The 15,350-nt window shown below is 46.3% G+C and overlaps 1 long non-coding RNA gene across 1 annotated transcript in view; it reads right to left on the bottom strand.

The window, feature by feature from the left end:
• Positions 1 to 9,060: 9,060 nt before the first annotated feature.
• LOC127509013 (uncharacterized) overlaps positions 9,061 to 15,350 on the bottom strand; it is a 199,719-nt gene continuing 193,429 nt past the window's right edge. Inside the window, exon 2 of the long non-coding RNA XR_007929096.1 lies at positions 9,061 to 9,715. This is a non-coding gene — a long non-coding RNA (uncharacterized LOC127509013). The remainder of the gene's footprint in view (positions 9,716 to 15,350) is intronic.

The following is a 15,350-nucleotide window of genomic DNA, read 5'->3' as shown; positions in this document are numbered from 1 at the left end:
CCAGCGCAAGCTCTAGCCACCCGGCGCACCAGTGGGACGGGGAAGGGGGCGAGCTTACGCCGAGAGAGTCTACTGCTGTTCCGATATACCCACTAAGTAAACTAGACTACACTGGGGAAGCGAACCCGTAGGGGACGCTGCGGAGACCACTACCCACCTGTAGGGGAGGAATTTACGTGGAGAGTACACATATGGACTGGCCGTGGGCAGTACGCATATGGAGTCCCTGGGATGGCTCCACCTGGGTAGGGGGGAGACTCATCTGACAGGTGACAGCAGAGCTGGCTCTGCTAGGGAAAGACACGGGCTCGCCGTAGGGAGTTGACCGTGGACAAATACACACATGGGACCGCTCACGTGGAGGGGTCACGACATGTGGAACCCAGCCAAACGTCAACGTCGGTGACGGAGGTTTGGCCTGGCATCAGACACTCCGCAATGTCCGAGCCGAAGGGGGAGGCGGAGGAACTCGACAGGGTTCGCCAAGCGGGGAACTCGACTGGAGTAAAAAAGGATGCACGTATCCGGCCCAGGGGGCGGGAGTGGCATTGCAAGCCGACACTAGAACGGGCTCTTCGCGTCTACCGGCTGGTGGAAGCGAGTACACGGGAAGATACCGGTTCTACACGAAGGCTATAGAATCTAGCGAACGTGTTAGGTGTCGCCCAGCCCGCAGCTCTACAGATATCTGTCAGCGAGGCGCCGTGCGCCAGCGCCCAGGAAGAGGCCACTCCTCTGGTGTAGTGGGCTCTCAACCTGAGCGGGCAAGGCACGCCCTGGGACTCATACGCCAGGGCGATGGCGTCCACTATCCAGTGGGCCATCCTCTGCTTGGAGACAGCCTTTCCCTTCTGCTGGCCTCTGTAACAGACAAAGAGCTGATCTGAGGTCCTAAAGCTTCGCGTTCTGTCCACGTACAGGCGCAGAGCGCGGACGGGACAGAGCAAAGCTAGGGCTGGGTCTGCCTCCTCCGAAGGCAGCGCTTGCAGGTTCACTACCTGATCTTGAAAGGGAGTGGTAGGAACCTTGGGCACATATCCAGGCCGGGGTCTCAGGATAACGTGAGAGTCACCGGGCCCGAATTCCAGGCACAATTCGTCAACCGAAAATGCGTGCAGGTCCCCTACCCTCTTGAGCGAGGCAAATGCAACCAGGAGGACGGTCTTTAGGGACAGTACTTTTAACTCGACTGATTGCAAAGGCTCAAAGGGACGACCCCGGAGAGATGTAAGAACCAGGGTCAGATCCCAAGAGGGTACAGAGGGGGGCCGGGGAGGATTAGTCTCCTCGCCCCCCTCAAGAACCTGACGATCAGATCGTGCTTCCCTAGCGATTTACCATCAACTGCATAGTGATGTGCGGCGACAGCGGCAACATACACCTTGAGGGTGGAGGGAGACAGCCTTCGCTCCAGGCCCTCTTGCAGAAAGGAAAGCACGGTTCTGACCGAACATGATCGGGGGTCCTCTCGCTCTGGTTGAGAGGAACACCATTTGACGAAGAAGTTCCACTTCAGCGCATAGAGGTTCCTCGTAGAAGGAGCTCTAGCGGAAGTGATGGTGTCTGCGACCGCTTGCGGGAGATCACTCAGAACCTCCGCGTCCCGTCCAGGGACCACACATGGAGTTTCCACAGGTGGGGACGCGGGTGCCAGAGGGTGCCCCGTCTCTGAGTCAGGAGGTCCTTCCTCAGAGGAATGGGCCAGGGAGGTGCTGTTGCGAGGAGCGTGAGGTCCGAGAACCAGGTCCGAGTGGGCCAGTATGGAGCCACTAACAAGACCTGCTCCTCGTCCTCCCTGACTTTGCACAGGAGCTGTGCGAGAAGGCTCACTGGGGGAAACGCATATTTGCGTAGGCCCCGGGGCCAGCTGATTGCCAGGGCATCCATGCCGAGCGTGCCGCCGGTCAGGGAATAGAACTGGCAGTGGGCAGTCTCCAGGAGGCGAACAGATCTATCTGTGCCTCGCCAAAGCGCTGCCAGATCAGCTGGACCACCTGGGGATGGAGTCGCCATTCGCCCGGAAGCAGAGGCTGCCGTGAGAGCTCGTCGGCTGCACGGTTGAGCACGCCTGGGGCGTGAATGGCACGAAGCGACCTCAGATGCTTCTGACTCCATAGCAAGAGATGGCGGGCGAGTTGCGACATACGGCGGGAGCGTAGACCACCCTGATGGTTGATGTACGCAACGGCCGCAGTGCTGTCCGAGCAGACCAGTACGTGCTTGTCTGTCAACAGCTCCTGGAAGCGGCCCAGTGCAAGACGTACTGCTAGCAACTCGAGGCAATTGATATGCCAATGCAGTTGGGGCCCCGTCCACAGACCCGATGCTGCATGCCCGTTGTACGTGGCCCCCCACACCGTGGCAGAGGCATCTGTGTGGACCACAGCATGCCTGGACACTTGTTCGAGGGGAACTCCAGCCCGCAGGAACGAAGAGTCTGACCACTTGGTGAGGGTGCGACGGCAGTTCGGTGTCACGGGGACACGGAACGTACCGCGCTGCCACGCCCATCTCGGGACCCGGCCGCGGAGCCAGTGTTGAAGCGTCATCATTTGAAGCAATCCGAGCGGCATGACTGCGGCTGCGGATGCCATATGCCCCAGGAGCCTCTGAAAGAGTTTCAGTGGGGCCGCCGTCCTGCGCTTGAGCGTACTCAGGCAGGTCAACACTGACTGGACGCGCTCCTCAGAGAGGCGTGCGGTCCAGGCGACCGAATCCAGTTCCCTACTGAGATAAGAGATCCTCTGCCCGGGGGAGAGTTTGCTCTTGTCCCAGTTGACCCGAAGACCCAACCGACTGAGGTGAGCTAACACCATGTCCCTGTGTTCGCACAACTGCTCCCACGAGCTGGCCAGGATGAGCCAGTCGTCAAGGTAGTTGAGATGCGAACGCCCTGTTCCTTGAGCGGAACAATGGCCGCCTCCGCAACCTTCGTAAAGACGCGGGGCGACAGGGCCAGCCCGAAGGGTAGGACTTTGTACTGATATGCCCGACCCTCGAACGCAAACCGTAGGAGTCTGTGACGAGGCAGAATCGAGACATGAAAGTACGCGTCCTTCAGGTCGATCGCTGCAAACCAATCCTGGGGACGGATGCATTTGAAAATGCACTTCTGCATAAGCATCTTGAACGGCAGCCTGAGAAGGGACCGATTCAGGACACGCAGATCCAGGATTGGCCGTAGCCCACCGCCCTTCTTGGGTACAATGAAGTAGGGGCTGGAGAACCCTGACTTCAAATCGGCTGGAGGGACCGGCTCGACTGCATCCTTCGCCAGGAGGACAGCAATCTCCGCCCAGAGAACAGGTGCATTGTCCAGGGACACACGAGTGTAATGGACACCCCTGAACACCGGGGGACGCCGGGCGAACTGAATCGCATAGCCGAGTCTGATGGTACAAATGAGCCAGCGGGACGGGCTGGAAAGCGCTAGCCAGGCTTCCAGACACCGAACCAGCGGGACCAAATGGACCACAGACGTACCGGGCGTGGGGCAGCGAGGTAGAGTGCTGGATCCGACTCGGACGGCATAGCGGCCCGTAGTGTGGTCAGACTCTGCAAGGTGGCAGTGTGAATGGGAGACGGCACATGGGAGGCGGCCTCAACCAACACACTGGAACCTGCTGGCGAAGTGAGAGGGGGCTGAGAGTGGCGAGGTGGGGCCTCGCGCACTGCCAGCCGCGCCCTCTTGGGACCTGGAGGGTCAGAAAACAGTTCTACTCCGTGGGCACCGCTGGTCTCCGGAGAGCCAGCGGCGGAACAAACCAAAATTCTCCACCCGGCCCTCCTCCGGGGAGGGAGCGATGCGGGCATCGTCTCCCGAAGAACTGTTTACCTCAGCTCCAGGTCACCAGTTTCTCCAGGACCGCTTCTCGCTAGCCAAGTGGCTTGGCTGCGAGCTGAGCGGGCTGGATTTTAGGCCAGCTTGTGAGATGAGAGCATCGAGAAAGCGTACTTAGACGATGACACACCTCTGCAAGGCTAGCCAGGGGTGTTTCCGGACCACCATGGTAGACATTGTCTGGCCAGGGGCCTGCGCTATGACTTGCATCATGCGTAGCTCAACCCCGACTCAGAACTACCCATATGCAATGAGTGCTTTGGCCTTCCACAGACTTGCCGGGGGCCAAGACCCATGCAGGGCAGAGGTGGTGTGCCCGTAGCACTGCCACCCCACCACAGAGGGTAGTGAGAGAGAAAAAACTTTTAATGCAGATGTGACCCTTTTGGTGTTCCATATTTGGCACCAAAAAAGGCTTCCAAACTGCCAAGTTTTTCATGCACGTCCGGGCTAAGACAGGGGGCGGGGCAAGGCGAGTACGCGTCACACCACGCCCCCAGGGGCCCGGGAAAGCATGGTCGTTAACTCTGAATCTGATTCAGCATGAGCACATCACAACCGTGGGACGCTCAGCCTCATCTTCATGTCCAGAGCCCAACAACCCTCTCTCCAATGTAGCAGTCGACATCTGATCCTCTGCTGGAGCCCTGACTAAGATGCTAGGTCCCCCATGAGAAGGACCAGCAATCCACCCAGAAGCTACCAGCCATGTGAGAGAGTGAGCGTGGTCGTCTAACTGAACGACACACGGCGCTGAGCGCCGACGTGGCCATGTTTTTACCAAACATAAACCACCCACGAACACAGTCACAGCATGTTTGCGATGCGCTAGAGGAGTGGGGGGCCCACGGAGATTGGCTCGGCAGGTAATGCCCCACTGTGATCCTCTGGTCACCCTGGCTTATTCACCAAAAGTAGTACTTTTCTGATTCAGAAAGAGAAACTAGATCGGGGAATAGGTGAGGGGACTCCACCTCGTTTGAGGCACTCGAGTCTCGACCACGCATCTAGAGCGCCGAACAACGCGCTGGGTTGCCATGGCAACGCGCGCTGTCAGCCGGCAGCTCGACGGCACACGGCGCGCTGAGCGCTCAAGCCCTTACGAGAAAGGCAAGACGAACAACGCGCCGACGTGGGCATGCTCTCTTTTTTTTTTACAAGAGAATATGAACCACCCACAAACACAGTCTCAGCACGCTAAGCAGACATGAGAGAAAGTGATTGTGGCCGTCAGTGAGGATAGGAAACGACCACCTCCAGAAACGCACAGACAGAATGACGTCTTGAAAAAGACACAGTGTCTGTCTGTGAAGCTCTTTTAGAAGCTCTTGTTCTTTGTGCCGAAGCACACAGGGAACAGCCGCGATGTGACTGCAGGTACACTTTTCACTCCCTGAGTCACACACACAGAGGAACCGGCCCAAATCGCAAACCAACGGGGCAAATAATGCTGTGAAAACAACAGTTGAGAGCTGTATAACAGCTCGAGAAGCTCACTCTGGGAAAGCTCGCGGCCTCGCTGTAAGGTGCCATAAAGCCAGCACTGTAGAACAAAAGCTCTTCAAAGGCTTGCAAAGTCACTCTCAGACTAACAGCAGGAACACACAGGTTGGCTCCGAAGCGAAAGACAGAGTGCGATTGCATCTGCTCCCCTATTTATACCACCTGGCGGGGGCGGTGCGCATTATGCAAATATCGCACGCCAACTTCATTGGCCTGTTGTAGTTCACTCGAAGCTGATAGGGCTCTCTAGCGATATCCCAATTCGTCGGTCACTACTGACGTACGTCGAACGTGACCGACTGAAAGGGAACTTATATATACATACATATATATATAATATATCGATTTCACATTTAATTCTTTCCATGTAGGCCTATCTGGCACCTACCCTACCCACCCCTGCCCTAAATCTAACAATGTCTCAACAAAATACATAATAGTCATGCCCCAGAATATCATGTCATGTCAACAGAATAATTCCCCAATATATAATTTCATGATGATAAAATTCTCATCTGTGTATTGACTCCAATGGTTTATAAATTAAAGCAAGAGCGCTTTTGCCATCTGTGGTTTGTCTTGGACATTTTGTCTTGTTATCTGACACCCTGAGAATGAGAAACCATTGTCCTACACCCTTTTTCTAGTTAACCAGGATTTCTCAAGAATATACATTGCCTCATCAATTCTCGTTAAAAAACATAATGGCACCCTTCTTCCGGTAACCTGCAAAGATAAAACGCATCAGTATTACATCACCCAAGATAAAATCATCAGAAGTCATTTATGGGAATGTTGGCACTGAAAAGGTTTCGAGTAGATCTATCAATTCAGTGTGACTGATGTTCAAATCAACTGCTTTTAGTGTTAAACCCATGGTATGAGACCTATAGATGCCACAATTATTTGCCCTCGAATTTCATATAATCCTTGATTCAGCTTGTTGTCAGGAATTGAGGGGCTCGAACACTTAATTCAAGCTTTTAATGGAAGTCATTGATGTTGTGATGTCATTCCGTTTTTCCACAGGATTTAATAAATAATGACTGCTGTATCGGCCAATGCAGTGAAATTCACTCGAACCTGGCATTATATGCCATCAGACAACAACTTGACATGGTTTCAGAGGTTGGGGTGACGTCTCTTGGATCATTCTACGGTCACATGCTCAAGGGATGAAGGAAGTTTCCTGCAGACACTGAGGCTTCTAACACAACTGACTACTTATTTGGCTGTACAGGATAGGAGAAACCGATCCTACACCAGCAGTTACAGGCAGCCTTAACACGGACCAGTCATGGATGGAGTGAGCATTACACCTTGTGTTTTAAAGAGTATACATCAAGGCATGAGCAGGGGAAGAGCACGGTTTGCACAGTGTGGCTTGTTGTCTTCACATCCTGCCACTATATTCCCCACTATCATCTGTTGTTTCACTACATTGGATCAGAACGGTTGTTATTTACCTCATCTGCCAATAAAACTACATTTAAGTTCGTCTTCTGCCTGAGAGTGCTCAAACGTGTTGTGTGACCCTGATTGCACCCACGAGAAATGGAACTTCTGACGGCTTTGACGAAGGGCACCAGGGTAGGAAAAACTTTAGATTGCCCCTTTCCGGGGTGCGATGCGATAGCCTGCACACGCATGGATCGACACCTCTTGCGGATCCACAACTGTGAGGCCAGCCAGCAAAAGCGGCACCTCGCGACGGCCTACAGGAAAGCCGCCCTCGAGGAGCTGCGGCAACTAAGAGAGAGCAGTCCAGACCCACCCACGGTCTCTTAAATCGACCTCACCGGGGACGAGAATGCCGAGGAAGCCAACCATTTCCAGCCAACCATTTCTCGCCACTGCTGGGCTCGTTCGAACGGTCCTTTCATGTTTTTTCTTACATGTACCCGCCCGTATCTTGGGAACCAAGCCAACTTGGAGCTCCAGGCCTCCGGACACACACCCCCGCCATCACCCACCACCCTACCCCACTTACCCTTCACCATCTCCGGCCAAGACCCCCAGACACCACCGCACCCCTACCTGTTCACCAGCCGAACCCGGGCACCGCGCTATTAAGTCCGTAATGCCAAGGATGCTATTAAGCAAGTAATGTGCTCCCTCACAGAATCAAACACTGCTGCATTTCCCACTATGAAACATGTCATCGTTTAGTTCACTAGTCCGTTGGGTCAGATTTCACACCACAAGCGAACCGCTCCAGAGTTCGTTTGCAATCGGGCCGAGACCACCTCGTTCAGGCGGTCTCGGAGCAATTGTTTTGGTGCGGGTCCGAGCGCGATCGCCGCGTTCACATATGCCCAAATGAACCAAGCCAAGGGTGAAAACACACCAGGTTCCGAAACAAACGCTCAGGTGTAAAAGCAGCCTTACTGTCCCAGCCAACCCGCTCCTCCAGTGAACCGGGCCACTGGTCACCCAAAACGCAGTTCTCCCATTGGTCACCCCAAATCGACTTTGAACCTAAGTGGCTTCTTTGTATACAGTGCACCATCAAAAAAAAAAACTCCTAACACTCATCAAACATGATTTAATGTGATATTAAAGTGATATTAAAGTGTACTTTATTTGTGTTATAAATATACTTTGTGTTATAAGTCCACTTTATTTGTGATTTAAGTACATTACAAATTAATTACGAGTGTCTTCTGAACACACAAGCAATATACAATGAATATATTATTTTACAGTAATAGTATATACTGTATGCTCAGTACCTTTGCCTTATTCCAAATACTAAAAATTACACACTTTACAGTCAATAACAATACACTTTGTTATCACTTATACTTTGTATAATATAGTCAACATTTGAAGTGGATCAAAACCTTTAATCAAAGTTGTCCTAAAACCTTCTTCTTAGGACAACTTTGCTGAACTTTTTTGATCCACTTCAAATGTTGAGTACTGTACTTTGAATTACATAATCTCACACAATGCAGTATTATAATTGTGCTACCATTTAATTAATTACTTAGGTGACATTTTCCCAAAGTTGAATGCATTTGTTTTCAAGGCCATTAAAATAAATAAAACGTAACAACATCACTAATGAAGAGACATATTTCATCAACAAATCCAATGGTTTTTATTTAAACTTAACATAGATTCAGCAAAACTTACCATGTTTTTCATTAAAGAAAAAAAAAAAAAATTGGACCAATGGTGACCCTCAATACACAAATACAAATTACACATATTCCATTTTCTGATGAGCTTCTCATTATTGTGTCTGATGGCCGCTTACACAGAGGCAGTGACCGCAGAAACTCGTGAAGAACAGCATCTGTTAACAGAATATACAAGAGATATAAAGTCAGACAGCATGTTCAACTCTTTATTCACGTTTACAATAGTATGTCTAAATCCTACATTGAACCAATACTATTGTTGAACAGTAAATGAGGATTAGCAGCAGGAAACTGTATCAGTATGGCATGTCGATATTGTTTTCGGTACATAGTCAAGCATACAACTCTTTATTGTATGCTTGTTAAATCATCAAAATCAACAACATGTATGTTAGACCCTATACCGACTAAGCTATTGAAAGAAATGCTTCCAGAGGTTATAGATCCTCTTCTTAATATCGTCAATTCATCTTTATCACTAGGACACGTACCAAAAACTTTTAAGCTGGCTATTATTAAACCTCTTATTAAAAAACCACAACTTGATCCTAGAGAATTAGTCAATTACAGGCCGATCTCAAATCTCACTTTTCTGTCAAAAATACTAGAAAAGGTAGTATCATCACAACTATGTTCCTTTTTAGAAAGAAATGGTATCTGTGAGGATTTCCAGTCAGGATTTAGACCGTACCATAGTACTGAGACTGCTCTCATTAGAGTTACTAATGATTTGCTCTTATCATCAGATCGTGGTTGTATCTCTCTATTAGTGTTACTGGATCTTAGTGCTGCATTTGACACTATTGATCACAATATTCTTTTAAATAGACTTGAAAATTATGTTGGCATTAGTGGAATTGTGTTGTCATGGTTCAAATCATACTTATCTGACCGTTATCAGTTTGTAGTAGTAAACGAAGACATGTCATATCGATCACAAGTTCAACATGGAGTACCGCAAGGCTCAGTACTAGGACCGTTGCTGTTCACTCTGTACATGCTACCCTTGGGAGATATCATTAGGAAGCATGGCGTTAGTTTTCACTGTTACGCTGATGATACTCAGCTCTATATTTCTTCGCGCCCTGACGAAACTTACCAATTCACAAAAATAACAGAATGCATAGCTGATATAAAAAATTGGATGACCAGTAATTTCCTACTACTAAATTCAGAAAAAACAGAGATTCTAATTTTTGGACCAAAAACTTCTTCACGTAATAACCTAGAATACTGTCTAACACTTGATGGCTGCTCTGTTAAAGTCTTCGTCGTCAGTTAGGAACCTGGGTGTGCTCTTTGATACCAATCTTTCATTTGAAGGCCATGTTTCTAGCATCTGTAAAACCGCATTCTTCCATCTTAAAAATATATCTAAACTACGACATACGCTCTCAATGACAAATGCAGAACAGTTAGTTCATGCGTTCATGACCTCAAGGCTAGATTACTGTAACGCTCTACTGGGTGGTTGTTCTGCTCGCCTGATAAATAAACTACAGCTCGTACAAAATGCAGCAGCTAGAGTTCTTACTAGAACCAGGAAGTATGACCATATTAGCCCAGTTCTGTCAACACTGCATTGGCTTCCTGTTAAACATCGTATAGATTTTAAAATCTTGCTAATTACTTACAAAGCACTAAATGGTTTAGCCCCCCAGTACCTGAGCGAGCTCCTAATTCATTATAGTCCTTCACGTCTATTGCGATCTCAGAATTCAGGCCAGCTGATAATACCTAGAATATCAAAATCAACCGCAGGTGGTAGATCCTTCTCCTATTTGGCACCTAAGCTCTGGAACAGTCTTCCTAGCATTGTTCGGGAAGCAGACACACTCTGTCAGTTTAAATCTAGACTAAAAACGCATCTCTTTAACCTGGCATACACATAACACATTACCATTTTATATTTTCAAATCTGTTAAAGGATTATTAGGCTGCATAAATTAGGTCAGCTGGAACCGGGAACACTTCCTATAACGCCTGATGTACCCGTTACATCAGAAGAAGAATGGCATCTACGCTAATATTAGTCTTTCTGGTTATCCCGAGGTTCACCGTAGTCAACCGGATCTGGGCCGTATCCAGGTGAGACCAAGGACCTGCGCCTTGACACGACCACAATGCAGCCCTGACGTATCAGCAGAGATTGAGTCAACTAGATCATCCACTGTGAGGGCCTCATCGACACGACAGCCACGACACAGTTCCTCAACAACCATCCATACCGCCGTGATGAATACGATCCTCAATTGGATGGAACTGGAATAAATACTTTGAATGTTGCGATCCTGTCGGACTTATGATAGCTACCTGAATCGTAACAAAGCACTGTTGGCCAGAGGAGAAGTGGCCCCCCGACTAAGCCTGGTTTCTCCCAAGGTTTTTTTCTCCATTTAAACACCAATTTGCCACTTGTCTGCCACCTGATGTCACCTGATGGAGTTTGGGTTCCTTGCCGCTGTCGCCTCTGGCTTGCTTAGTTGGGGACACTTGACATTTGACTTGACATTTGATATTCAACAGTGCTTTGATCTGCCTGCATTGACACTATTCTTTAAGAGCTGCTGTGAAGCCAAATAATGTACCAGTTATCAATGTAAAGCTGCTTTGACACAATCTACATTGTAAAAAGCGCTACATAAAAATAAAGGTGACTTTATGAATTAATATTGTACAGAATACAGGCCGATTTGACCAATCATATGAATGTTTTGGTGCTGCATACAAACATGTGCCATAAACCACCACACACAAACTCAGAAAGGAGATATCAAGCCGAAATATCGCTCTCCGTTTGTTAAAGCAAAAAAAAAAAAAAAAGTTTGTTAAGTGGTAGACTACAACTTTTCTCCGGTTCTTTCAGGATCGCGTAGGCCATTAAATTCCTAGCCGGTTGTCGTCGCCATCTGTCAGTCTGCGATGTCACTTGATTGAACTGGTCAGTTGCGCTTTCAGTGTTTTATTAAAGAAATTATACATTGCGACATTATACTTCACCTGAAAACCCCCTGAGAGACTGAGCGAGGGGGATTCAGACGAGGACCGTGACGTCAGCAGGCACATCCCAAGTGGTTGTTGTCCTGAGACCAATATTTTTAATGATGACCCTGAGACAACAACAGCCTCATCCAATCAACGTTTATGACGTCATCACCGTGTGCCCCCTGCAGAGCCGCCAAGTTCAAAAGAAAAAAAACAAACTAACGCCTCTGCCAAGTTAAAAAAACTGTAAAAGCACACTGCTGAGCGCTCAAGTTACAAGGTAAGACTATATGCTTTTTACTTTCTCTTATTAATTTACAGCAGTTAGTTAGGTGATGATAATAGTGATAATAAAATGATGGTAATAAATTTGTTTTTAGATGAGCATTTTTCCACCATCGATGTAATATATTGGCGAGTTAAATTTGCAGCTGCTACCAGCCTAAACTGATGAGCATTGTTTATTTTCTGGCTGCAACTAAAACAATCTGGAAGAACAGTTTAGGTTTTAATTTTTTTTTGTGTGCCTAAGTTGCCTATTAAAACGGCTACGGACTGCATCTAAATGATAGCATTTTGCGAGCTCATTTCATGCCGGCCGGTTTATTAGCGCCAGCACTGGTGCCAAAGCAAAGTTTCCTAAAATCTGTTTAATTGGCATGTGCCAGTTTCTGTTGCGTCCACATCAAAACGCAAAAAATGCGGAACAAAACAGCGCTAGTTTGCGCTCCGCACAGACATTTCAGCTTGTAGTTAGATTATTAATTCTGTTATGATGTTGACTTGAGTCCATCATATGAATATGACGACCTCAAGTCGTTATATGAATGTTGACTTGTACATAACATCTCTGTTTTACAATTTTTAGAAATAGACCTTACAATATGCATTGCTTTCTTGAGATCATGGAATTTTAGCTCTTTACATTATTGATATTTTAGCCTCATTGTTTGTGTCCCTTTGGTTTTTAGGTGTTGCACATCAAAAATGGTGGAATTTATAAAGAAAACTGTGTACAACGAAGAGAGATTTAAAGGAAACAAAAAAGAGACTGATATAACAGTCCATGTTTTAGAAAAGGATTCGAAAGCTTATGAATTTATTCAAGAAAGGCTCACTACCATAAACACCTTCAAAGATGCTAACATCAGAAATGTGAATTCTGCAAGTTTGCAAAATCAGAAAAATGGATACTTCTTGTTTACATGCAAACGCTCTGGACTATGCACACCCCGAAGTCGAAGGGCCAAAGGATGTAAGGCATATGTTTCATTTAAAAAGAGGACAGACTGCTCAACAAACTTGTTATAGTTGAAAGGATTTACAACATTCATTCAGGACATGACCCAACAAGTTTTTCTGAGGGTCACTCAGAGAAAATTAGTCAAGAGCTGTTTAAGCATATTCAAGATTTAATATCTCTTGGTGTTAAGCCGGATACAATTCTCTTAAAATCCATGAATGGTCGAAGGAACAAGGACAAACTGATGTCAACAACCGAGCATATTTTGTTACCCCAAAAGACATTGAAAATATTCGGACAGTGTGATACGAAAAAATCAGCAACACAATGATGCCAATAGTACCATTGAATAGTACTTCTTGAGGGCCCTTTCAAAGACTCTGTTATTTTTTATCAGCCTTATAGTCCACAAACAGATCTTGTTGTAGTTCTACAAACACAATCCGTGAGAGACAACCTTCAAGAATATGGACGAGATTGTTTTTATGGATGCAACACATGGCGTGAACCAGTATGGCTTTCCTTTATTTACATTAGTTGTCAGGGACAGTCATGGTCATGGCATACCCGTTGCCTATATCATCTTGGGAAATGAAAAGCAGGCCACGCTTCAGTTGGCACTGGAAAGCTGAAACCAACATTTTCTGTTGCTCCAAGGTAATACAAACAGATATAAACAAATTAAACTGAAATTATTCAATAATCTTTTGCATGTACAGTCCCTTAAAGGAATAGTTGCGCCCCAAAAATGAAAATTCTGTCATCATTTACTCACCCTCAAGTTGTTCTAAACCTGTAATTTCCCAACCTAGATGTCAGCTTCAGAGCAAACTTGTATTGATTTATTAACTGCCTTCTATGATTAGCCTACAGTTGGTGTTGATCTCAGTGCATCTACAATGTACAGATTGGTTTGTAATTTTGATTAGTAACTTTTTAAAGACTCTAAATAACACAAGGTATTTTTTGCCAGCAAACATCTATGATATAATTTTTCTCTGCTTTGAAGCTTAAAATGTTTTTATTTTTATGAGGTGCTTTATGGTTGATAAAGACCAAGCTGAAATCAATGCCATCCAAACAGTATTCAGTGAGTCAGACGTTCTCCTTTGTTGGTACCATGTAACACAGTCAGTAGTACTAAGTTGAGATTAATTGGCTTTGATTTTTGTTCCTTTTGATAGAAATGGAATATTATTCTATTATTGTAATATACTAAATTTTCAATTAAACGTGTTCTAGGTTTTACTGCAGTTATTCTCTAGTTATTTACCTTCAGTGGCTAATGAATGAATAGATATAAAATAGATTAATTTCGCATTGCAAAATACCCCTTGCAGAATATGCAAAAATGTTATCATTTGAACAAAATAGGAAGGATCATATAAATTGCATGTTATTTTTTATTTAGTACTGTCCTGAAAAAAGTATTTCACATAACAGATGTTTACATAAAGTCCACAAGATAAAAAAGATGAATTTATAAAAACGACCCAGTTCAAAAGTTTAAATAGTCAAGTCAAGTCACCTTTATTTATATAGCGCTTTTTACAATGCAGATTGTGTCAAAGCAGCTTTACATTGATAACTGGTATATAATTTTGGCTGCACAGCAGCTCTTAAAGAATAGTGTCAATGCAGGCAGATCAAAGCACTGCTGAATATCAAATGTCAAGTCAAATGTCAAGTGTCCCCAACTAAGCAAGCCAAAGGCGACAGCGGCAAGGAACCCAAACTCCATCAGGTGACATCAGGTGGCAAATAGGTGAAAAAAAAAACCTTGGGAGAAACCAGGCTTAGTCGGGGGGCCAGTTCTCCTCTGGCGAACAGTGCTTTGTTACGATTCAGTAGCTATCATAAGTCCGATAGGATCGCAACATTCAAAGTATTTATTCCAGTTCAATCCAGTTGAGGATCGTATTCATCACATTGGTATGGACGGTTTGTTGAGGAGCTGTGCCACTGGTTGTCATGTCGATGAGGCCTTCACAGTGGATGATCTAGTTGCTTCAATCTCTGCTGACACTTCAGGGCTGCATTGTGGTCGTGTCAAGGCGCAGGTCCTCAATCTCATCTGGATACGGCCCGGATCCCGTTGAATACAGTAAACCTCGGGATAAACAGAAAGACTGATATTAGCGTAGATGCCATATTAGTCAATCCTTATACCCTATCTTAACACTGTGTGTTTACCTGGATGATCTACGACTGTTTTTTTTTTTTGTGATGGTTGTTCATGAGTCTCTTGTTTGTCCAGAACAGTTAAACTGAGCTCTGTCCTTCAGAAAAATCCTCCTGGTCCTGCAGATTCTTCAGTTTTCCAGCATTTTCGGCATATTTGAACCCTTTCCCCAGTGACCATATGATTTTGAGATCCATCTTTTCACATGGAGGACAACTGAGGGACTCAAACACAACTATTAAAAAAGGTTCAAACATTCACTGATGCTCCAGAAGGAAATACAATGCATTAAGAGTCAGGGGTGAAAACTTTTGAACAAGAAGATGATGTGCAAGTTTTTCTTATTTTGTTTAAAGATCATATTTTTTCATTTAGTACTGCCCTTTGGAAGCAACAGAAGATTCTTGCATGTTTACCAGAAGGGAAAAAAGTATAATTTACCCTGTACAT

Source organism: Ctenopharyngodon idella, chromosome 3 (assembly GCF_019924925.1).
Source record: "Ctenopharyngodon idella isolate HZGC_01 chromosome 3, HZGC01, whole genome shotgun sequence".
NCBI classification, from domain to species: Eukaryota; Metazoa; Chordata; class Actinopteri; order Cypriniformes; family Xenocyprididae; genus Ctenopharyngodon; species Ctenopharyngodon idella.
This window is presented reverse-complemented; position numbering and strand designations above follow the sequence as displayed.